The sequence below is a fragment of the Helianthus annuus genome, chromosome 3 (assembly GCF_002127325.2).
Source record: "Helianthus annuus cultivar XRQ/B chromosome 3, HanXRQr2.0-SUNRISE, whole genome shotgun sequence".
Lineage (NCBI taxonomy): Eukaryota > Viridiplantae > Streptophyta > Magnoliopsida > Asterales > Asteraceae > Helianthus > Helianthus annuus.
In genome coordinates, this window is record NC_035435.2 from 127800431 (window position 1) to 127813026 (window position 12596).

Consider the following 12596-nt stretch of genomic DNA (forward strand, 5'->3'; position numbering starts at 1 on the left):
TTCAGGGTCTCGGTTGCGTGTTGATGCAACGCGAGAAAGTGATAGCTTACGCTTCTCGACAGTTGAAGGTTCACGAGAGGAACTACACGACACATGACTTGGAGTTAGGAGCAGTAGTGTTTGCGCTAAAGATTTGGAGGCACTATTTATACGGTACGAAATGCACAATCTACACCGACCACAAGAGCCTTCAGCATATCTTCGACCAAAGAGAATTGAATATGCGACAGCGTCGTTGGGTGGAATTGTTCAATGATTACGAGTGTGCCATCAAATATCACCCAGGTAAAGCTAACGTTGTGGCGGATGCACTTAGCCGCAAAGAAACGAAACCTAAACGCGTTCGCGCATTACAGCTCACTATCCATTCCAGCCTTCCTGATAGGATTCGTACGGCCCAGACTGAGGCATTGAAGGAAGAGAACATTAAAACTGAGGGTTTGCGCGGTATGGAAAAACAGCTTGAACAGAGATCTGACGGCATCTACTACATCATGGGAAGAGTATGGGTTCCTCTGTTTGGTGATCTTAGAGAACTTGTAATGGATGAAGCACACAAGTCACGATATTCTATTCACCCGGGATCGGACAAGATGTATCACGATCTTAAGGTTATGTATTGGTGGCCGAATATGAAAGCCCTCATCGCCACGTACGTGAGTAAATGCTTAACTTGTGCTAGAGTTAAAGCGGAACACCAGAAGCCTTCGGGTCTACTACAGCAGCCAGAAATACCTAAGTGGAAGTGGGAACAGATCGCTATGGATTTCGTTACTGGATTACCAAGAACTCAGGCTGGAAACGACACTATATGGGTGATTGTTGATCGACTCACGAAATCGGCACATTTTCTAGCAATCAAGGAAACAGATAAGTTTTCGCAGCTTGCAGCTGTATATCTTAAGGAGGTAGTTGCTCGGCACGGAGTGCCAACTTCTATCATCTCAGATCGAGATCCGCGCTTTACTTCTGAATTATGGCAGTCTATGCACAAATTGTTCGGTTCGAAACTTGATATGAGCACCGCTTACCACCCACAGACGGATGGTCAGAGTGAGCGCACTATTCAGACACTTGAAGACATGCTGCGGGCATGTGTGATCGATTTTGGGAAGGGATGGGAAAGACACTTGCCGTTAATAGAGTTCTCCTACAACAACAGCTACCACACAAGTATTCAGGCAGCTCCGTTCGAAGCATTGTATGGGCGGAAATGTCGTTCTCCTCTCTGTTGGGCGGAAGTAGGTGACAGTCAACTCACAGGTCCTGAACTCATTCTGGAAACTTCGCAAAATATAGCTCGGATAAGGGATCGTATGGCAGCAGCGCGTGATCGTCAGAAAAGTTATGCTAACAAGCGTAGAAAGCCTTTAGAGTTCGAAGTTAATGATCGGGTTATGTTGAAAGTTTCACCGTGGAAGGGCGTTGTACGCTTTGGGAAGCGTGGCAAGCTTAATCCACGTTACATTGGGCCATTCAAAATTCTTGAGCGGATCGGTAAAGTCGCTTACAGACTCGAGTTACCTGCAGAATTAGGTAATGTTCACAATGTCTTTCACGTTTCGCAACTAAAGAAGTGTCTGGTTGATGAGACACTGGTTGTGCCATTTCAAGAGCTCAAGTTGGATGACAAGCTGCAGTTTGTTGAAGAGCCTATTGAAATCATGGATCGGGAGGTCAAGGTGCGTAAACACAGTCGAATTCCGATTGTTAGGGTTCGTTGGAATTCAAGGCGTGGACCGGAGTTCACGTGGGAACGCGAGGATCAGATGAAACTAAAGTACCCTCACCTTTTCCCCAAAGACAAAGCTGAGTCAAGCAAAACTGGTGAATCTCGGGGCGAGATTCCTTTTCAAGTTGGGGATGATGTAACACCCAAGCAAAATCCGCAACAATCTTGATCTATCACTTCGGTCCTGTGTGCATACTTGTCAAATTTCGGGACGAAATTTCTTTCAAGTTGGGGATGATGTGACAACCCGTGTTTCAAAGGTTAGCATTGCTTACATTTTACACAAATCTTAACATGTATGCCCGTATGTATTATCTGTTTACTGCTTGTGTATACATGTCAATCCCGCTTATAACTGAGCCTGAAGCCCAACCCGGAACAACTACATATAATTAACCCAAGCCTTAGCATGAATCATGGAGTTTAGGACTTGGGCCGTAAACCAAACGAACCCACAATGCCGATGCTTAGGCCGGACTAGTCCATATAAACGAGATTCATGTTGGGCCGATTAGAGCCCAAACTGTGCTAAATCCCTGGGCCGAATACAAGCTTATTCTCTCTACAAATATTGACTTAACTTGTTGTAAATTTCATCACCACCAAACCCTAGATCCTCCAAAGCGTGTAACGGCAGTGGACATTCCAGTCCATCGGCAGTATCATCCTATTGGTCTATCATTCCCAATCGTGTGCAGCCAAGCATTAATTATCTGGTCCATCATTCGGTCAGTATAACATCTTTTATGTGTTGAAACAGAACCTTTTGTCTTGCATGCGTAGTGTTTAGGATGTCATTCTTAAATTATTCTTGTGTGCGATTACTGTGGTAACATAGAGCAATTAACCGTAAAGTGATGGTGTTCAAATAAATCAATAATACACGGATATAGCATGATTAATATATTAGGGTTACATGTTGTTAAAGGTTACGCACAGGTCGCAACGTAAAATAGTGTGTTTATGAATGATACTGTTTTTACAAAGAAACTAGTGAGAATGATGTTAGGGTTAAGTGGTAGATTGATTTTAGTACATGCATTGATCCATGTTCAGATCCGTAAATTCCAACTACTTGTGTGATGAAAACTATGTGTTAGCATGAGATGTAGACTGTCAAATTATATTGAGTATATGATTATCTATGTTAATGGCTAAGGTAGAAATCATGGTGTTTTGACATTATCGAATGGGCTGTGGACCGGTTGGGATTAGTATGAGCATAGAATTCACGAGGAAATACGGGTAACATCGGCTGATAATAAATAATAATTAAAGGTTTCAAAGGGGAATGGGTAAACCAAATCGGGGATACCCTAACAGGTGGGGATCCCTACTGTTACCAAACCAAACGAATTGGGCCGCACAATGTTGAAAGGAAACTGTAATGGGCCGGCCGTGGTCTGGATTAAGGTTGTGGGCCGGGGGTGCGGTTCGGGATAAATGGGAGAGGGTAGGCTAGAAATGGATTAGAATGGGTATGTTCTTTTGACCGAAGCCTAATGGGCTGTACAAACCCAAGTATGGAAAATGAATGTTAAACATCTATTGGATCATTTAAATCACTAATGGGCCTGAAGGGCCATATGCTCCATAATCACTAAATCAGTAATGGACGTTGAACATGGATATTAAACATGGGGATCATGTAGCAAACTGTTAAATGTGGTTAGTCGACTGTGTAATGATCTGTGACTTGAATGTTTATTGGGTTGTGACTTGAATATTTATTGTGCATAACGTTGTGTGATGTGGTTATATGCAATATGTGGGATGGGTACGTTGAATACGAGATCTTGTGCCCATGAGACTAATTAAATTCAGTGACCATAATAGGTCTTGGGTGATTTACTGTGAAGGTGCACGAATATCTAGGCTTACCGAGCAACCCAAAGGTGAGTTCACTACATTCGAGCATGTGTCCCAGTGGTTGGGGACAGTCAGTGGGTATCCCATAGGGGGATAAGTCTTTGGGTAAAAACGGGTATATTGGTTAATATTCTCACCTATCATCTTTTGTAAGTCCCTCATCGGGTATTAGTTAGTAGCGCTACTTAGGTTTGGCACCCTCACCCCGTGCCTGTAGAGGACGGAGGTGAACTAATGACCCAGTCTGGCCCAGTACTAGATAGGAGTACGTGGGAAGGGCAGTCATGTATTTCAGGAGCCGTCCGTGTTTGGAAATGAGATATTAACAATATTACTTGCATTGGGTATTGAACTATTTTATATACAACGGGTAATCAAACGTTTTCTAAAACTGTGAACTCGCCAGCTTTGTCTGATACACGTGTTACATGCTCGCAGGTCCTTAGGTACTTGGAAAGCAGGAACTTGCTGGCTGGAGGGCGCGGGTGGTCATGGTTGCTTGATGAATTTATTATTAGACATTTATTTACTATGATTGATTGGATAACATTTATATTACGATACATTAATGCTTCCGCTAAACTTATGGTTTTTGAATAATTTAAGTTGGGATTTCAGTATCTTTAAATAATGAAGTTTTATTTCAAACTTGTGATTCAATGTAATTGGTGGCTCATTGCTAGTCGTCACACGCCTAGCAGTGACACTCCCTAGGTGGTAATTTTGGGGGTGTGACATATCCCTTTATTAAAAGCCCTTACTACATATTTGCCCAATCTTTAAAATCAATTACATATTTCCTCCTTTCTTTATGAAATTACCCTTTTACCCTTTTTCTTAATTTCTTATCTCTTAACTTCAAAATCAATCTAGTAAATACTCTATATGTTGTGATAAAATCTTTAAAATATTTCTTTGAAAAAAAAACGGTCATACCCATTTTATAAAACAAGTGACCTTTTTACATATCTAGTTACTGGTTAAGTTTAAGTTTACATATTTTTTACAACCGACCCATTATACATTTAAATTTTAGTTAATTACACTAACAATTTACGTTAAAATATTGATTATCTAAAATATCTTATATAAAAAAACATATTGTTATACAATATACGTTTGTTTTTTTCAAGTCGTAATCAATTTTTCGTTAGCCTAAATCTTAGTTCGATCATCAACATTTTAATTGTTTTGAAGCAGGAGCTAAATTTCCATTTTTTTTTGTGTACTGCTATTTCAGACATCTAATTGTCATGTTTTAAACATTCAAAATAATATTGAAAAAACTGTTTTACAGCAAAAGTAAATTTTTAAACCATGGTCGCATGATTGTTTTCTTTAAAAAAAATAATGCTTAAGAGCTATGACGTATTATATATAAGCAAAACTTTCAATTTTCACATAACAGAGGCTGAAGCTTATAAAAAAATAGGCAGGGCTTATAAAAAATGAATTCATATCATTAGGTTAATATCTTATTTGTAAACAATTATATTACACATTAAATCATAAAATATGTAAGTAATGGTATTAGAAAGGGGAAAAATGTAATAATCATTTAATAAGTTCATTAAGGGTAAAATAGTAATTCAATAGGAGTGATTTTAATAAAATGGGTAAATATGTAATATGTATGGTTTAAAAGGGGGAAATATGTAATTGATTTTATGGGTTAGGTATATATGTAATAAATGATCTTAGGAGGGGGATATATGTAAATGACCTCATTTAAAACAACCATAAATTTTGGTTTTAAAATAGAACATATAACTAAACTTTAGAATATATATAGACGATGGCCAATGCAGTCTATAAGGATTAACGAACCCATTTGATATACATCTTGATAGATAACTTCTTTCTCTGTAAAAAGTATATCTATTCGTTTCTGAAGGAAGATAAAAAATATTCGAAAGTTTAAGAGCCAATAATCAAGAGATGGAGATCAAGATAAAGTTTAAGTTTGAAATTATTTAGTGTTTATGTAATTCATTTATTTAGGTTAGGGTGATTTGTGTTTGGTGTATTATAGCCCGTAGCGAAGCTTGAGATTTTTGACCGTGTGGGCGGAGGTTACCGAACCTAAAAATTTCTATAAAATTGGGGGTCGAAAAATTATATACCCAAAAATTTCTATACGAAAACTACATACTCTCCACCACCGAGCAAAAAGTTCGAAGATTTGGCCGCCCCCTCCGGCTCTTTAAAAAAGCTTCCCATGATTATAGCTACTCAATATCGGTTCATTAAAATTGTCAAAACAAACAACTAATAATATTTGCTACAACTTTGAAATGGTTGTACAATGCATGCATGCAGCATTAAACGAGTTTGTTGTGTTACGTCCTATTCATGATTTTAATTTATCACCCTTGTTACCGTGATAGATTTTTTTTGAAAAGCGAGAATAATTTTATATAGATTTTTTTTTTGAAAACCGAGAATAATTTTATAAATCAACAAAAGGATCTAGCAAGGAGATAGAAACCAAAGAATAAACCCCAACAAGGCATACACCAAAGATCAACTAGTTTAATATCTGCCTAGTGGTCGGGTACTTTAACGTCATGATGACACAAAATTATACATATAGTGCCAAAAAAATTTCTCTTGGTGACATGCACATTTACCATATAAAACAACTGTTATATGCCTACAAATTAAGCAAAACAGTTAAAACTTATTATATCTTTCCATTAAAGACATATTGTAAAGAAAAACCTAGCTATACACACAATTCGCTATTAAAACTTTTGCAGATAAACTACACATTTTTAAGACCATAATCCAGAGTTTGATAGCATACTTGGTGCATAAAAAAACTTGCATAAAGGCAGGTAGGGTTCTAAGCGTCAATAGTCATGAGCCGTCCATGTCTGATTGTGAATCCACGTGTATCGTCTGGCATTCTTGGTCCAGGAGGTGGCTTGGAAATTTTAACCAATTTTAACCCTGTGGTTATGTAACGCTATCTCGTGACCTAAATTTTCATGTAAACATGTTTGTTATAATGATATAATTATTTTTTTCTTTGCATTCCAAACAAAAACATTATTTTTTGAGAAACTAATATCAAATGAAATACACCAGTGACTTATTTAGGTAATAGAACTAAACTATAAATACAAATAAGAGATGCATTGATTCCTCACTTTCTAGTTATTTATAATGACAACACAATTGCTTTCTACATGTATGCTACTGAAGTTATTTTACTCGGAAGCTTAAATTGTAAAAATTTCTTCGAAGTTTATACAGAAGTCTTTACATGAATACTTATTTCAGGTTGATGGTTAACTGTCCACTTTCTCAAGCTTGCTATGAACTTCTTGCCTCGATCTCTAGCTTAAAAATTATATGAAACTTTAAAAAATACAAATGTTGAACCTATAACATCAACCCCTTGCGACGGCTTTTCATCTAAAATAACAACAAAAAATTCAAGTAATATATTAAGTACATTGTTCTAGGTTCATTAGACTTATTCAATATAGCCAAATATTCTAATCAATGTCATTGTATGCTAGTTGACTACGACTAAGAATCACACATCACCGTGTGATTCTAACCAAGTAATGTTAATTTTATTATTAAAGAAAGTGAGCATTTATATTTCAATCCCTGGCGAGTTACTATGTAACAATGATATTGAGTTTCCGCATCTTCTTGAGTATGGTGTGGCATACCGGACTTCCACGACATCATACAAAAGGGTGGAGTCTTGTGGACTAATATCTGCACTATTTTAAAATAGCAAACTATTGATATACTTTCAGCAAAAGCATTGATAAAATAGATTAATAAACACAAAGCCACATCATCACGAGTTGAGTTAGAGTTAGTTACCTGTGGACACGAAATGGACCGTGACAGTGATGGTACGTTACCGATGATTAGTCATCCAGACACGTGTCACCTCCTGGCTATGCCCTTAGCCATTCCGTAACGGACCATTATGGTTTTGGTAACGGTCCGTTACCAAGCCTTTTCCACATGGTACGCGGCCACTCAAAATCTCATAAAAGTCGTTATATCAATAGTGACGGTCCGTTATGACCCTCAAAATCCAAATTTTCCATCTTTGATCCCGGATTCCAATTCGCACACTGAATAGTCAAATCAGGGGTCGCTTATCTTTGAAAGTCTGGGGTATTACACCTAAATTGTTGACCCGAATACTCAGGGTGTTACATGCATATAGTTTTTAAATACTTTAACATGAAATTCAAATCATTGTGGCAAAAGTTTTAACTTGAGGTAGAGCGACTATAAATATATTTTTGATGAAATTTAATTAATATTGATTAAATAGATTCTAAAAGCACATGAAGAAGCAGAAACTGACATCCTTTTTACAAGATTTTATCAATTAATTTCATGCTTCATAAACCAATTAACTGAGTTTACGGTGAAAATGCGATTTATAGGGACTAAAGTTGGGCCCATATGATAAGATCTCCACACTAGCACTGTCTATTTGAAATTAAGGGTGATCGGGGCGTAGTCGGTGACCCCATGCGGGGACCTCCTCCACCGAAGAGTGGTGGTGCCGCCAATCAATCGGTGACCAACATAGGGGACCAAAATCGGTGGGGATTCACCGAAGAGAGGGAGGAGAGAGGGAGGAGAGAGGGAAGGGTTGGACCAATGAGAAATTTCCTTTTTTTTTTAATAAAAAACCAAGTCACCTAAGAGGGGAGTGCCGCCATCAATTTAGGGTGTTAGGGGAGTTTAAGAGGGGAGTTGACGTGGCACACGAGGATTGGTTATGCGTAAGAGAGGGGACTCCCCTCTTAGGGGAGTGCCCCTTACACCCTAAACAAAAAATTAAGATTTCAAGTGTAATAAAGACACTTAGAAAAGAATCAGACACAAAACTTATAATATGCAATCTGATAGTACCTAGCTTCATCAGATTTAAATGCAGTCAGTGCATTTGCTCCTGCTCCTGCCCCTGCACAAACCATGCCAATGATCTGTAAGTAATTCCCATCAAAATTGCAACTATTTTTATTTCAAAAGTTGCAGTTTTATGCAATATGATAAATTTGATAGTACCTCAGCTTGACCGGATTTAAATTTGACGTGCATTTCGTCCTGCCCCTTCTCAGATGTTCGAAGCTCTATCTTCTTACCTGGGATTCACTTAACTCAAAAATTAAAAACAGAGATGCAAAACCATAAACACAAAATGGATCAATAAAAACTTGCCAATAACTACGATGAATACATAAGCTAAACATATCAATCTATGAGAAAAAAACCTTTGAAACAACGAAAAGCAAAACATACCTGAAGAAAGGAGAGAGAAGAGGGAGGATCAGATTATATGACGACGAAGAAAGTTGGACAGGTGAAGACGAAGAAAAGAAACAAATTCCTTTAGATGCAGCCCCAAAATTTCAATCAATTGGGGTTTTGCCCTCTTCATAACTTCAATCGGACATGAAAACTTGGATGTTGAACCGTTTGGTTTAACTTTTTCTTTGCTGGAGTTAAAAAAAAATCTTCAATCAGCGATCAGATATCGATTCACCGATTGCAAAATTCATTGAAGGTCGGGTGGAGTAATGAGGAGAGTGGGGGGATGAAACCACGTAACTACATAACTTGTCCGGAGAAAAAAGAGCTAGATGAGAGAGTGCCTAACTGCTGCCAACCTCCCCTTCTAGAAGATTTAGTAACTAATAGGAGCCAGTGGGAGATGGAGCCTCGACCGGGGAACCATTAACCATAAGTTTTGCAGAGACTGTGGGTTCAAGTGCTATGTAGAGCAAGCTCCTGATTTCACTCATCCCTCTCTTTTACTATCTCCTTGTGTTTTACATAGGCTCGGAAAATATACAGTTTTTCATATAATAGATATGAAGGTTAAGTAGAGTCAAACATATGTTAATAAAGTCAAAATTTGTCATTACCTTCACCAGCAGTGAGACTGAAGTAGAGATAAAAAATGTTGGGACAACCATTCTAACACTAAGTCGAGCATAGATTCTGTATGAACGGGGAGCCGGGAAGGGAATCAGATGAGATTGCGAGAACAATACTGGCAAGACCGCACGCCTCTAAGCATTTATCACTTTCAATTCTGTTTTGTCACTCGGTTGACATCAATCTTTAAGGTCCTACAAACAAACACCTCATCGCCACTTCGTCGGACATATTTCTCAAGTAATCTACACATATCTTAAGAAAGAAATGGCACAGCTGGGAACACACTATCAAATAAAGCTACAGAAGCATAAATTACACTCTAAAAGTAGAATCAACCACTTATCTATTGATTTGAGGCCGATGGACAAAATGTTATCTGTCACACAGTTAGAGTCCTTTTAGACAAAATAAACATGAATCAAAAATCACATTTGGTATTAGATAAACTTTGCCCTGTTTTCAAACCGAAAGACAAACTCTCAATGCCTCCTATTAAGAAAGGTAAGAGTTTAAGCCGTAAGGTAATAGATCAAAATACATTATACAGCTTTCATTGTTGCTACCAATAGGTCGCATGCCATAAATATCATTTTTAAATAACTTACTATTATATATGCCCCATACATATTCAACCATGACAATCACAAAGCTTCAATGTGGCAATAATCTATAAATTTCAATATTCGAAAAAAAATAATGTACATCACCAGAATATGAACTTGAGGAAGTAACAGTACACAGACCTTGAGGGCGTGGGTGTAGCGATTGAACTCCGGGAGGCTTTTGATTATCGGAATGAGCGAGCTGACACGGATTTACCTTTTTCTCCTACTGATCGAGTATCAGTATCAAGGAAACTTTAGGATTCCTAACGGGGTGGTGCTTGCTCGTCGAAAACCGAAAACTAAACCCAGACAAAAGGGAAAACGCAACAAATTAAAAGAATAACTAAGACACGGTTAACAAACGAATAATTGCACATCCCAAAATTGAAATATCAAATCCTTTAATTAAGCATGCAGCTTATTTACCTGAAGTTCTGAACGAAGATTAGATGAGATGAGATTCAAATCCAACCAGCAATTATTGGCAGTTTTCCTCTGGTTGCTTTAAGAAGCTTCTTTTATTAGAAAAAAAAGTAATAGTTGATGATTTTACAAATTCAAACTTTTCCTATGGTGGTTTTAATCCAAACTTTTTTGCCCCAGGCCGTAAAAAATGGCGAACAGCATGAAACATTTTACTCTCCTTCCATAACTGCGGTGGTTTCCTTTCCAGCCCAGTTATTGAAAAATTCCCATAGAATTGAAGTCATCACACCCGACCTATCACCCGAACCATTATCAGGCCCCCACCCACCCATATGTTCCCTACATCCAAGAGCTGTAAGTGCATCTTGAACTGTTTGGTCAGACCCCTTGTTGTCCAAATAAGCGATAAACACCCCACATGCCCCTCTTTCGGCTAATAGGTCTTTCAAATTTGCAACCTAAAAAAGTCAAATCACAACGGTTAAAAAATCATTTAAAGAGAAACAAACCATAATGAAAATGTTGAAGAATTGCTTTCTGATTCTTGTAATTAACAGAAAGTAATATAACGATAACACAAACTTTAAACACGTACCAGACATATGCCCCAGAAATTGAGAGTTTGAAACAAACGCTATGGTATAACCTGGGTCAAAGAAACAACAATATTTTTTCAAATCAATCAGATTAACAAATAGACTTTTTATCAAACACTTGGTGTGCATACATTAATACACCAAACAAACCCATCTTGAAATCAATCAAATTAACAAATATCTTGAAATCAATCAAAATGCATACCTTTCTGCGGTTTATATTCTGGTTGCAAGTCACTTTAGGTGCCAAATAGAAAAGTGAAGAATTAATGCATTTTGAGAAGAAAATATTGAGAAAAGATAAGAAAACGATGTACTGGTACATACACATTCATGATGATCGATTTTTGATGTTCCGGTCATTCCTCTTGTTCTTGTTTAGAAACCCTATAAATCTGTCATATGGTTGTGTGCACCTCATAATCTTCCGATCATACTCTTGTTCTTCTCCCAATTTCACTGTGAGAGAAAAGGCGGTAGAAGCACAGGGCATAGAGCAGATGGGGCGGTGATGGTGTCGCCGGAGTTCCTTCTCTCCCTCTCTCTCCTTTATTCTTCATCAACACATCCACAAAAAGTGAGATGTGGGGAGTTTATATTGGATGGAGGTTACCAGCGAGGTGGGTGGTAAAAAGGGCACCATAACTGCTTGTAAGTTGTAACTGGTCCGGAAAGGGGGAATTATTAACATGCAACAAAACTGCTAAGAAATGCTACCATAGCAGTTATTTGTGGGGAAGATGGACAGGAAAATGTGGACTTAACCGCCAGCCATTGAAACCGCTGAGAACTGCTACAATAGCGGTTAAGGGAATTTAAACGGACATAATTGGCTAAGAATGATTTGAGAGTTGGTTAGACTTAATGGGTTTAATATATATATATATATATATATATATATATATATATATATATATATATAATTACAACTTAGATTTTCAAACCCAAAAGAACACCATTGAGCCCATTCTAGTTTTTTTTTAAAGGTCATTGAGCCCATTCTAGTAACTTCATATTTGACATGTCTTTTGTTTGAGTGGAGTGGCGGACCAGAAATCTTTTTCATGGAGGTGGAAAATTTTCAAGGTCGATTGTCTATGCTAAATATTAAAAAAGTTTCGATCCAATATGGATCGGGTCGGGTTATATAAAAAAGGAATCAAACTAAATTAAATTTCACATACATTATAAAAATACGGCAATCATAATTCGAAACGCATAGTCTTTTTGTTAAACAATGATGAGAAAAGACTATCCCTAACACATCACCTTATAAACAACCAGAGCGAAGTAAATAAAATTAAAATTAAGGAGTTATTTTCTAAAAAAACAAAATAAAAACACAAAATATAAATCAACCTTAAACTTTGCTTTTTGATTGAACAGCATTCTTGAGATATTTTCTTACGATATTTTGTTATAACATCTATAATT

At 37.4% G+C, this 12596-nt stretch overlaps 1 long non-coding RNA gene across 14 annotated transcripts; it reads right to left on the bottom strand.

The window, feature by feature from the left end:
* Window positions 1-7027: 7027 nt before the first annotated feature.
* Window positions 7028-12005, bottom strand: LOC110929282. Of its 14 annotated transcripts, XR_004889844.1 has the most exons (9): window positions 11368-12005; window positions 11162-11212; window positions 10567-11024; window positions 9204-10439; window positions 8894-9090; window positions 8660-8736; window positions 8504-8555; window positions 7448-7759; window positions 7028-7336 (listed from the first exon to the last, which is right to left on the bottom strand). It is a non-coding gene; the product is annotated as an uncharacterized LOC110929282 (long non-coding RNA). The 14 variants fall into 14 exon arrangements; XR_004889832.1 differs by having other exon boundaries at window positions 7028-7341; window positions 8660-10439; window positions 11368-11399; window positions 11490-12005; XR_004889842.1 differs by having other exon boundaries at window positions 7028-7341; window positions 8660-9716; window positions 10279-10439.
* Between the last annotated feature and the right edge of the window lie 591 nt (window positions 12006-12596).